We start from the raw sequence: 13,602 nt of genomic DNA, 5'->3' as shown, positions 1-13,602 counted from the left end.
GGCTTAAAACATGAGAAACAGTTGGTGTCTCTAGGCCTGTACTCGATGGAGTTTAGAAAGATGAGACAAGCTCATTGAAACCTACTGGATATTGAAAGGCCTGCACAGAGTAGAACCGGAGAGGACATTTCCATTAGTAGGAGAGTCCAGGATCCAAGGGCACGGCCTCAGAATAAAGAGATGACCAACTAGAACTGAGATGAGGAGGAATTTCTTCAGCCGGAGTATGAGAATCTGTAGAATTCATTTCCACAGAGGGCTCTGGAAGCCAAGGCATTGAATGAATTGAAGGCAGAATTTTTTAGAGAAGGAGTTACGGGTTACAGGGAGAAGCAGGAGATTTGGAGTTAAAAAATAGTAGAGCAGACTCGATAGATCAAATGGTCCACTTTTGCTCTATATCCAATGGTCTTAAGTAGGATCTGACATGGTAGGCCAAAGGGCTTGTTTCTGTGCTGAGTTCCTCTGATTTTAAAATTTGTACAAAACTATTATGATTTCAACACATGACTGAGATTGTTACTAACTTGTAGACTTAAAATGCTAACAGCATCATAAAATACAGAGTGCAGTTCATATATCTTAAGGACAGAAAAACACCAAAAAAAGATGTCAAATTAGATTAGGATCACAGTCCGTTGGTAATAACAGCTGTAAATTATAAAATGTGGTGTTTGATTTTTTTTAGAGGTTATTCATTTAATTGACTAAAGGGATTGGAATTTTATGAGACATTAAGACAATTAGGACATATTCCTAAATCCACTTGAAAAGTGTTTGAGCTTTATAAAAAGATTGATTTTCTGAGGTGTGAATTGCAAATACAATGCTTTTTTTATTTTACATGGGCTCAAACTCTTTTCTGGAAACCGCTTGTAAGTCAGGCAGGGTAATTATCTTTTGCCAAACTGTCAGAATTAGGGAAAATCAAAGAAAGCATCAGGGTGCTGGAAATAAACAGAAGATGCTGGAAATACTCAGCAGGTCAGACTGAGCTGAAATGTTGACTCTGCTTCTCTTCCCAGAGAGGCAGACAGACCTGCTGAGTATTTCCAGCAATTTCTGTTATTTGGTGGTCAAATTTGGGGCATGATTTTAAGTTCAGTGGACAGAAGGGCAAACTTCTAATTGCTATGTAACAGAAAATACGTTTCAAAGCTACCACACTGGTTGTCATCTGAGTGTGAGAGGGGTTACATCAACGGTCACCTCAGTTGCTGCACTCTCCCACAACCCAAGTCCGTTCTTTCACAGAGTATGGTGAATTTCCCACCCAACCGCAATCTACCAGGTCTGTCCAGTTGCAAAATGAACCTGAAGTCGATTCCAGCCTCACACCTGGCCTCTACTTCAGGTGAACATCTGGAACATCTATTTTGGAATGAATGAGTTGAATTTGTTGTCATCTGCTCACGTACATGGATGCACAGGTGCAATGAAAATCTGACTTGCACCAGCACCACAGGCACGTAACATCACCAGAGGTACATCATTCACAGGATAAGCATGAGTTATTGACATAAAGTATACAAACTTTTACAAGAAAAACAAGTTAGACAATTGGAACAAAGAAAATCCATTTATAATGCAAAGTGGTCAAAGCTGTATAGTGTTACAATGCTGAAGTAGAGGAGGGTTGGTTCAAGAACTAAATGCTTGAAAGGATGTAACTGTTCTTGAACTTGGTGGTGTTTCTGTACCTCCTGCTTTGTGTTGGGCCCATGACCAAGTGGTTAAGGAGCTCGTCTAGTGATCTCAAAGTCGCTAGTTCGAGCCTCAGCTGTGACAACGTGTTTGTGTCCTTGAGCAAGGCACTTAATCACACATTGCTCTGGTGTCTGTGTGAGGAGTGGCACCCCACATAGACTTCCAATCTGCACCTTGTAAGGCATGAAAATGCCCGACGCAGGCCCCCCCCCCCACCCCCGGTCACTAGCAGCTGTGAGGAGATGGCAAGGTCTTGTTTGTGGAGATCTTAGTTGTTGTCTTCTTGAGGTAGTTGCAGTTGATACTACTTACAGTGGGGAAGGACATGCTCATGATGTACTGGGCTGAATGCACAAATCTCTACAGCTTCATACATTCCTGCACATTCAAACTGCAGACCAGTTAGGATACTTCCTACAGTACATATGGAGAAGTTTGTTAGTGTGTTCGATGACAAGCTGAAGCTCCTTAACCTTCTAAGAAGTTAAGGGTACTTGTACGCTTTCCTAGTAATTGAGTCTACATGCTGGTCTCAGGACAGGTCACCCAACATGCCAGCATCCAGGAATTTAAACCATACAATCATAGAGTCATAGAAAAGTACAGCACAGAAACAGGCCCTTCAGCCCATTTAGTCCATGCTAAGCCATTTAAATTGCCTGCTCCCATCGATCTATACCAAGACCATAGCCCTCCACACCCCTGCTATCCATGTACCTATTCAAACTTCTCTTAAACACTGAAATCGAGCTCGCATGCACCACTTGCTCTGGCAGTCCATTCCACACTCTCACAACCCTCTGAGTGAAGAGGTTTCTCCTCATGTTCCCCTTAAACTTTTGATCTTTCACCTTGTCCATAACCTCTAGTTGTAGTCCAAGCAATCTAAAGTGAACGTCGAGTTTGCTGCCCTCATTCTGTTTGATTGATCGTTTAAGGTAAAGATAATTGGATCAAAAGTGCCTAAGTACCAATGGCTAGAAGATTCAGTGCAGACATTCAGGTGGAAATTAAATCTTAACAGGGGAATCCTGTATTAATGGAGTTAAAGGGAAAGACAGGGGTCTAAACTAAATGGGTATTTCCTTCAAAAGTTGCGTAGGTTTGTTAATCTGAATGGCCTCTTTCAGTGTTAAAACATTCCATTTTTATATTCCATTTTCTCTACAATCATTTTTGCACTTTATTCCACAGTCTGCAATGAAATGTCTCAGGGTGAACCGACAATGTTGTCACAGCACTAGGCAGATCATCTTACATGCAGTAGGCAACAGGTCTTAAAAGATAATTCTCCAAGTGTTGGTGGCCCTTTAATTGGCAACCTTGGTGTAACATTTCCTCCTCGGAAGGGTATTTTCATTAAAGCCCTGGTGTTGTGCATTGAAGAAGAAAAGAAATCTATTACATTTAACATAACCTTTTAAAATCCATCCAGGAGTGAACATTATTGCAGCTTGATACATGGTTAACTTGGCTGCTTTACAGTCTGTTTTAACTGCCAAGTAATATGAAATTCAAGTCAATGTTTTAGCTGCATTTTCCAGATAATTAATCCTCTGGGTAATAGATGTCCTGGGTAAATCCAGTTCATGGGAAATAACCGTACACAGACAAGGAAGCCTCGCCTAACTAAGGTGTTTATATAATATGCATGATAAAAGAAAAAGTGAGAAATGCAAGGCTCATTATGTGAATTACCTCAGCTGCCAACAAAAAGGACATGAAGAACCGGCAGAATAATAAAAAAAAATGTAAAATCAGATTGTGCTCTGTGAGTAGCTCCCCTGTGCATTGATGTATGGCCAGTAAAAATGTGCCGGGGTTAGTGCACACGCAGAGGTCACAAAGTTGCTGATTGCCAGGTAGGTTTTCATGTCCCCGTGTTGTCAAGCAATCTGTGCCTTCATAAAATTACCCATAAAACATTCATGGAGGTAGATTAGGTTTTAAAATTTACCTAATGTAGCATGAAATTCTGACTCCATGCTCCAGCAATCAGAGCTGCAAGTGCTGACCTATTTTTTCACTCTGCAATCACAATATTCCATTTTTACCCTTTTCAACTGTTTCCTTCTAAAGATTAAGACCATAAGAGATCATAATTTCCTCCACCTTTCATTACGCAGCTTGGTCAGACTAGACTGTTACATTACTCATGCAATTTAGTTTGCTCACTAGTGCTTTGACATTTGATGAAATTGAAATTTCAATACATATTCAACTACAGGGACATTTATAGAATGAAAATAGCTTCTGTTTCACTTATGAACAGTATAATTAAAAGAAATACTGGCTCTAACCCTTACAGATATTTTGTTCACTATGCTTATACATGTTTATACACATATGCATTGATATATAGTATGCAGAGAGAGTTGATAGATATGGGAATGCATACATATGCAAACAAAATCATCAATTTAAATTTGCACTGTACAGTATACTTTTATTTATCCACTTTTGGTATCTGGATATTTATGACCCTTTCCCGTTTGAGATGGTAGTGGTGAGATATCTTAATGAGTTAATCTAGTTTGAGTGGTGAAGGTATGTTCATCATACTGTTAGGGAGGGAGTTCCAGGGTTTGATTCCTTGATAACAACAAAATTATTGATACGCTATCAAGTCAAACTACTGTGTAATTTGGAGGTGTGAGTATATAAATATACATTTATACCTAATAAATGCAATTATATATGTGTGTGTGTGTCTGTCTGTCTGTCTGTCTGTCTGACTGTCTATATATGTGTGCATGTGTACATGTGTGTGCTATATGTGCAAGGCTAATATGGCGAATGGATTGTCGTTTTCACTATCAGATATAAGTCTACAAACAGAGATGAAAAGTCTTTCCTGTACTATCGAAACTCAGTTCAATTCAGTTCAATGTCCTCGTATTACATAATTGTTCAGCCAACGCTTTAAGTTCTTTCTAGAAGACAAATAAAATATTTACATGATGCTCTGCTCATACCACTTCACTACTTTTTACCAAGAGTTATTTTTTGATTTGTGGTCCCAAGATTCACTGACAATTCTACACTTTATGTCAAGGAGATTATAAAACAGATGCTAAATGCATGGCATTCATTCAAATTCAAAGGTAGGAGTTTATTTGAGATAACATAGTATATCCAAATGATCAATATAATCTAGATGAAATTTTCAGTTTAAAGTAAATTCTGCATTCCTCTAAACACAATGCTTTCATTGTTTAGTTCTTTGAAAGTATTTCATTAATAAAAAAATATTTTGAAAAAAACCTAAGTTAGAAACTGGAGTTCACTCTCTTTTGACATGATGGACATACCTTGGGAAAACACCCAGTTGGATAAGTGCCCAATTAAAAAAAGGGGCATTCAATACACAGGGACAAGAACCGCCCTCAGTGCAAGTTGTCTATAAGACATTTTTGTGCTCTTTGACGATAATGAAAATGGCCACTAAACACATGATGATGTCATTAGATGGGTGGTTGTCACTGGCTACGCCAAGAGGAGTCATGTACAGAAATACGCAGATCCATTTCCTTATTTACATGAAGTAATCCATAAGTGATCGCTAACCTGTGGAAGATATCTTGAGCATATGGACAGATCCAATTTCTGGGCACCATGTTGTCTGACTGTTTGACGGTGAGTGTTTTCAGAATTTTCTGATTTTGTTTTGGATTTTCCAATTTCTGGGCAAATTATTTGGTTTGGAGAATTGGTGTTTAATACAAGGGACTTGTAACTTTCAGTGGATTTGAGGTCAGACATATGTGTATATATAGGGGTTAAAGGAATATTAGGGTCAAGAAACAAAGTTAGGTGAGATACACATATAATCACTGTATACCAAAATTCCTTGTTCATTCATACTGTTGACTTATTGCCCTAAATTAAGTCTATTTTGGGAAGGTATTCATAGAACATTAGTTAAGGTACTTAGGTCCCAGATACCTCTGAACTTTGAGATGCTCTATTTGGGGCATGTATTGCTCCTTGAACAGAAGGAAGATATAAAGTTGCTGCAGGCCCTCTTAGCGGCAAGTAAGAAATCAATCACTAGAAAATGGCTAAATCCAATACCACCTACATTAGAAGATTGGTACAAAATTATCTTGGAAATATTTAAAATGGAAAAGTTGACTTACTCCCTGAGAACTCAAAAAGAAACATTTTATCAAATCTGGAATAAATGGATTGAATATATAACCCCAATGCGAGCAGACTTTAGATGACTCTCCTAATGATTTATATTGCTCTTCTCGTCAACACAGTAATATTGCTAACGTAAGCACCCCTAGTCTAAATGTTTGTTTTTTTTTTGGAAAATAGAGAATTAACACAAGTAAAGGGAAAGATTTGGGAAAGGGATAAAAAAAAAATGAAAAAATTAAGTAAATAAGTACATAGGGATTGGATAATTATGTCTGCGGGCAGGAACAAGCACGAACAAATTGGGATATAAACACCTACAATGGTTGGTATATAGGCTTGTATGCTACATTTTGGACCAGTGGAAATGGTCCAGAAGGGTTGTATGGAAACTATTATTACCATTTTTCTTAACAACTAATTTCATTACTTAGCCTAATAGGTTAGATTTACCACAGTACATAATTATCTATTTAAATGTTTATTTTCCTTTTATATCATCTCAATGTGTACTTAAGAATGTATAAATAATTGTAGTTTTATACATATAAAAAAATGGAAAAGGTTATATGTGTGAAAAAAGTACATGATAATTGTGAATTCCTTATCCAAATAAAAATAAAATTTAAAAAAAACTTCATTCTCAATTAAAACAGGTACGCATGCAAATTTCCTTCAATTATACCTTGTAAGAATGTAGGTGAAATTAGAATTTTAAGCACACCAGGTTACAAAGACATTTCACTGATTTCCTTTTGCAGTTTTTAATTTAATTATCCTCTCTTAGATCTTCATAGTCTCGAAGTGAAAAGTAAATTTAATATCAAAGTGCGTATATGTCACCATATACCACCTTGAGATTCATTTTCTTCCAGCCATTCAGAGTAGAACAGAGAAATAGAATTAAATCAGTGAAAAACTACACACAACGGCTGAATGTAAAAAAAAGATGAACTGTGCAGATAAAGAAAATTAATAAATGAGTAAATAAATAATACAGGGAACATGAGTTGTAAAGCCATTGAAAGTGAGTCCGTAGGTTTTGGAACCAGTTCAGTGTTGAGTAAAGTGAAGTTATCCACACCGGTTCAGGAGCCTGTTGGTAGAAGGTTAACAAGAGTTCCTGAACTGGCATGGATAACTTCACTCACCTGAACTCTGAACTAGTTCAACAAGCCCTCCAGACCCACTATTCTTGTGAATCTGTTCTGCACCTTCTTTAGTTTAATTGCATCTTTGCTATAGTATGGCAAACAGAACTCAGCATTTGACAACTAATCATGGATTGTACCATTTACCCTTAGAAAAGGAAATACCTGAACATTTTACAAAAGGGGACACTTATTCTCCCTAATACAAATCAAGATTCTCCCTTTTACGGCAGAAATAATACAAAGGGAAACTGAAAAAGATCACACACAGTCTCAGGTCTACATGGCCATCAAAAATGCTTGGAATGTGCAAGAGAAATTCCAGTTCCTCCATTTTTACCAGTGGGGGGATGAACTTGCCTTTGATGGAGGTTGTTCTCCGTGGGGATTGAGAGTTACTGTACCATCCAAATTAAGAACCAAAGTGTTAGAGGAGCTATATGCATGTCATTTTGGCATGGTCAAAATGAAAGCGTTGGCTCAAAGCTTTGTCTGGTGGCCTGGGATAGATCAGCAGATCAAGCAGCTTGTCATGCACTGTTTGGCATGCCAACGCATCCAGAAGTGGCCGCGACCAGCGCCTCACCATCCCTGGGACTGGCCGGCATTGCCCTTGCAGTCAACTGTAGGAGAAGAAAGGTGTCCAGAGCTGTTAGAACCACTTTCTGCAGTCCCAGATTCAACTCCCACAACACTACGGAGGAGGCCACAGAACCTGAGATTGTCTCACAGCCACTGGTCTCCTGCTAAGCAGAGTGACACCACTTGTCAGGGAAGACATTATCCCACAAGAGTAAGAAATCCTCCACAATGATTAAATCTTTAAGTCAGAATGGGGGCAATTTAAAATTTACTATGCTGTTGATATCTATTTAGTAGTTGTATTATACAGTATACTGTGTACATAGCAATAGTAATAGATGCGGTCAAGGAATGAACTGGAAGCCGCTGACATCAAGACCTGGAACCTATTAACAATACATGGAGGATTCCACCCAAAGTCCAATGTCGAGTGACTGCACACACACTGAGTAAAGGAGGATGGGGACTTGGAAGTGTCAAGGTCACAGTCCTGGAAGAAATGCGAAACATCTATAACTATATCAGGAAGATGGCCCTAAGGACGACCTGCAAGAAAAATACCTCCAACAGCAGGCAGGGAATATGGAAATGGAAGAGGGTGAAGCAGAGCCAGTGAACCAAAGCCCATGGCAGGACAAGCCACTGCACAGGATGTCCCTTCGCAGATATCAGAGGTGGCTGACATAAGGAAGTCCTACCAATCAGTGGAAATGGCAGGGTTGAAGGAGAGCACAGAGGTGCTGCTCATGGCTGCACAAGAACAGGCGTTGAATACAAGAGCAATAGAAGCAGGGAACTATCACACCAGGCAAGGTCCAAGATGCAGACTGTGCAAGGACTCTACTGAAACCATCCAGCACACAATAGCAGGGGGCAAGATGCAGGCAGTGAACAGCACAACCAAGATGCAGGAATTGTGTAGAGGAACATCTCCGTTGAGAATGGATTGGACACTCCCAAGTCCAAATGGGAAACACCCGATAAGGTAGTGGAGAATGACAGAGCTAAGGTCCTGTGGGACTTCCAAATACATACTGATAAGCAGATACAGTACCGGCCAACCAACCAGACATAGTAATACTGGACAAGGAACAGAAGAAAGCAACAGTAATAGATGTGGCAATCCTGAAAGACAGTAACATCAGGAAGAAAGAATATGAGAAGCTGGAGAAATACCAGGGCATGAAAGACCAAATAGAAAGGATGTGGAAGGGTAAATCCAGAATATTCCCTGTGGTGATAGGAGCACTTGGAACTGTTACATCTGGACTGGGAGAGTGGCTCCAACAAATCCTGGGAACAACATACAAAATCTAAGATCTCGATCTAGAAGTGTGCCCGACTAGGAACTGCAAGGATAATACACCGAACCCTGAAGCTCCCTGGCCTCTGGTAGAGGACCCAAGATTGAGGGAAAAATACACACCATTGCACATTCCAAGAATTTTTGGTGGCCATGTGGACCTGGGACTCTGTGCGATCTTTTCCAGTTTCCCTTTGTATTATTTCTGCTGTAAAAGGGAAACTCTCGATTTGTATTAGGGAGAATAAGTGTCCTTTTTTGTAAGATGTTCAGGTATTTCCTTTTCCAAGGGTAAATGGTACAATCCATGATTCGTTGCCCTCTCGAATTCGATCTTGTAATTCTGTCCTCCAAGAAACGGTGCCCATGCCTGCATTTTTGCCGGTGCTGTAGTGGAACACTACTGGTTGATGATCAGTAATGAGGGGAAACCCTCTCCCATACAAGTACTGGTTGAAGCATTTTACATCCCAAACCAGATTCAAGGCCTCTCTGTCAATCTGTGTGTAATTTTTCTCTGCAGCAGTAAGAGAAAATGATGGAAAGGCGATAAGGCATTCACTTTCAGCACTCATAACATGTGATACGACTGCACATATACCATAAGGCAATGCAACACGGGCAAGCTTCAGTGAACAATGTAGATCATAATGTGTGAGTACAGTGTCTGATGTTTCCTTTAACTTTTTGAAAGCTGCCACACACTGGTTTTCCCATTGCCACTTCTTCCCAATCTATAGTAATAAGTTCAAGGAGTGGAGCACAATATCCAGGTTTGGCAGGAACCTGCTATAGTAACTGAGAAATCCAAAAAAGGACCACGACTGTAACACACCCATTGGCCTCGGGCCGTCCACCACTGTTTGAATTTTCTCCACGTTTTTGTGTAATCTTTGTGCATCAATGGTGTGATCACAGTAAGTGATGGTTGGTTTAAAGGATTCATACTGGTTGCATCGTGCTCCGAGGCTGTAATCCTCCAACACTGTCTTGAGATTTTGGAGATATTCCTTGCCATCCTCACTGGTAACAATGATGTCATCCAGGTAAAACTGAGTGCCTGGGTAGCCTTGCAGTACTCAGTTTTCCGCCAGAGTGCAGGTGCAGGTGCTACTTCAGAAATAAGCCCTTTCTGGGTGTTTATGATGAGAAGCACTTTGGACTCTTTGTCACTCCCCATCTGTGGGAACAGTCTACTTTGTCTACTAAGTCCACTTTGCTGCAATATTTCCCTCCAGAAAGGTTTGCAAAGATATCCCCTATCCTGGGCAGAGGGTATTAAAATGCTTTCAGTGCTGGGCTGATGATGACCTTAAAATCAGCAGGGATCCTGGCAAACCCAGCCTTCTTTGCGACTGGGACTACTGGTGATGCCCATGGCTCCACTCAACCATGGGAAGAATTCCTTCAGTCTCCGCATAATCTAGCTCACTGGCTACAATATCATGGATGGTACATGGAACCAGATGGCCTTTGTAAAATCTGGGTGTGACATTTTCATTTAACACTATTCCATCCTTTATACGTTTGAGTTTTCCACTGCCATCCTTGAACACTGCCATGACATCTTTCAGTGCATTTCTTAATTCACTTTCAATTGACTCTGTTACAGGGGGTGTGGCAGCAAATGGAGCTCCAATCAAGTTGCAGTTTTCTCAGCCAATCTCTGCCCCACAATGCTGGTCCTCCTGTTTTTAGCGTATTTAAGCCCAATGTGGCATATTAGTTCTTATATTCCACTGTTACAAATGTCATTCCCACAGGAGTTACTTTTCTCTAGTATAAATTCTTAGTTGGCTATCTGCAGGCTTTAATTCTGAATCTTTGAAATGCTGTTCAAACTCATTCTGTGGAATGACTGAAACAGCTGAGCCAGTGCCCAATTCTATTTTAATTAATTTGCCATTCACGTATGGTGTAAGCCATATTGCTTGTCTCTTGTTAGTTTTCACATTTTAAATCTGAAGCCTTCCAAGTCCTGTGTCACTCTCATCAGTATCAGATTTTTCTTCAGCAGCATACAGATGGGTGCTGTTTTTCAAACCGAACTAATCTTTTTAAACTTCTTCTCTTCCTTGTACAGTCTATTTATTTTTGTCTGCCTGACATGCTCTTTGTATGTGTGCTACTTAGTTAAATTTTTTGCAAGTTTTGTCATTAAACTTGAATTGGTTTGGTGTATGTGAGCCTCTGCCACAATGTTTACATGATTTGTTTGGCCAGGCTGTTTTCTGTTTAGACATTACAAATTTGTTCATTCTCATTTTCATTCCTGACTGCAACCTTCTTCCACCTCTGACTGCTGTTTCCATTGATACAGCGATTTCAACAGTTCTTTTAAATGTGAGTTGAGCTTCAATTAGGAGCCATTTTTGAATGCTTTATTGGAAGATTCCACAAACTAAATGATCACTCAGTGAATCTTTAAGCCCATTACTGAACTGGCAATGCTCAGACAATCTCTTCAATTCAGCCACGTAAGCTCAAATGGACTCCCCTTCCTTTTAATTCCGCTTATGAAACCTAAAGCGTGTAACAATGGTTTCAGTTGTTAATGTTCCTGCATTACTTTCACAATATCAGCAAAGCTAATTTTGGCTGGGTTGGTTAAAGCAGTTAAATTCTAAGTAAACTGTATGCTTTTCCACCTATTGCAATTAATAACACTGGCGCTCACTTTTCATTGGCCTCAAAATACTGTTCAGTTCATTCAGTATATATCATCCAGATGTGATGTCGTGTAATTTCATCTATCTTTCCAATGTAGCCAGCCATTGCTGCTTATTTACTTCTTTATTTATTATTACCACCTGGTACTCACTGTTTATGAACTCATGAATTCTGTCTGTTTTCAGCCTTCTTTTAACTCGTCCGTCTCTCTCCCCTTCTGAAGAAACACATGCCTTGTTACAACAGGTAGTCGTCTCGGGTTCGTTTTAAAACTACCTTGTTGCCACTGTTTTATTTCTTAACTCCAAAATCTGATCAAAAGAAAAATATAGGAGCCCAAGATATTTGTGCACTAACTTTGCTTTAGTGGATGCACACTTATGATGTAGTGGTATAAAGATGCATGCAATTCACGTACTTCTTCAGTACAACCCCAATGAATTATGTAAACAAACAAAGAATGCCGAATCAAACAATATATTTACAATAATACAAATATATTACTGAAATACTAAGTACACATCAACTGGTGGTACATAATAATCAAGCTTTTGTATTTTCTGCCTGATGGAGGGGAGAGAAAAGAGAACCTCAGTGATTGAAGTGGTCTTTGATTATGTTGGCTACTTTTCCAAGGCAGTAAGGTGCAAACAGGGTCCGTGATGGAGAGGGGGTCTGCTTTGCATGATGGACTGACCTGTGTCCAAATTTCTCTGCAACTTCTTGTGGTACTAGGCAGAGCAAATGCTGTACTAGATGATGCAACCAGATCGGATGCTCTATGGAGTTTGTATAAAAATGAGTGAGGGTCAATGCGGACATGCTGAATTTCCTTAGCCTTCTGAAGGTAGATGCTCTCTTGGTTATATTTTCTGTTGTCACCAATATTAAAATAACGTAACTAAACACCAGAACACAGGTAATCTTACAACTCAAACATATTTTTACTGTATTTTACTTGTGCACAAGGAAAAAAGCATGAGCCCATCACCCACACTGTTCTGAAGCCAGGACAGAAAACTTGCTAATTTTATACAGGATTGGCTTATCTGTTATGGATATTGACCATCTGGTAAATTGCATATGTTTGAATTCCTTACTTGCAAGATCAATCGCCATTCACAATAGAGATGACAAAAGTTAATAGAAACTACAAGCTAAACTTTGAAGTTAGTAACACAATAGCCCCTTGGTTGTTGGGTGTGTTTCACTATCTCGGCTGTCTTCAGCACTCCCTAATATGTAAAGGAAGCGATGTTCTTCTAGGTTGATTACATACTGCTGCAGACATTCTCACCTATCTGTCTGCAGAAAGCAAATTTGGCTCTGGTGGTCTCACTTCATAGATCTCTCTTTTCTGGCTTTGTCCACACACCACCACAGTAATCCTCACCTGGATGTTGTCTTTAACCTTGCCTTACTGCAGCTACATGGTTGGACCAGGTTAATAAATGGCTGATAGATTATGCGGACTAGGAGAGCTAAAGGGCCTGATCCATTGTTGGATCTTTCTATGGCTCTAGTGGGCATAGTGATGTGTGTGAGGTTATGAGTTCTAGTCAAAAAACCTGCTGAAACACCACAAGTCTTATGTCCAAAATTGTATTCCTTTTGGTAACTGTTTCATATATTTTTCCCTTTCTTTCTCATGTTAGACTTTTGCAAGACAAGAAGGGAACTGATCTCTATCCAAATGCAAATGAAAGATTAGGAAACTAATATTTTATAAAACAACCCTTCCAGTGCCCTTCCTGAAAATATTACATACTAGCTGTGGCTCAAAAGGTTGCAAGGCCATAAGACCATAAGATATAGGAGCAGGATTAGGCCATTTGACCCATCATCTGCTCCACCCTTTCATCATGGCTGATCCAACTTTCCTCTCAGACCCAGTCTCCTGCCTTCTCCCCATATCCCTTCATGCTCTGACCAATCAAGAATCAATCAAACTCTGCCTTACATAAAGACTTGGCCTCCACAGCTGCCTGCGACAAAGAATTCCACAGATTCACTACTCCCTGGCTAAAGAAATCCCTCCTCACCTCA

The sequence above is a fragment of the Mobula hypostoma genome, chromosome 1 (genome assembly GCF_963921235.1).
Source record: "Mobula hypostoma chromosome 1, sMobHyp1.1, whole genome shotgun sequence".
NCBI classification, from domain to species: Eukaryota; Metazoa; Chordata; class Chondrichthyes; order Myliobatiformes; family Myliobatidae; genus Mobula; species Mobula hypostoma.
Note: the sequence above shows the minus strand (reverse complement) of the source record.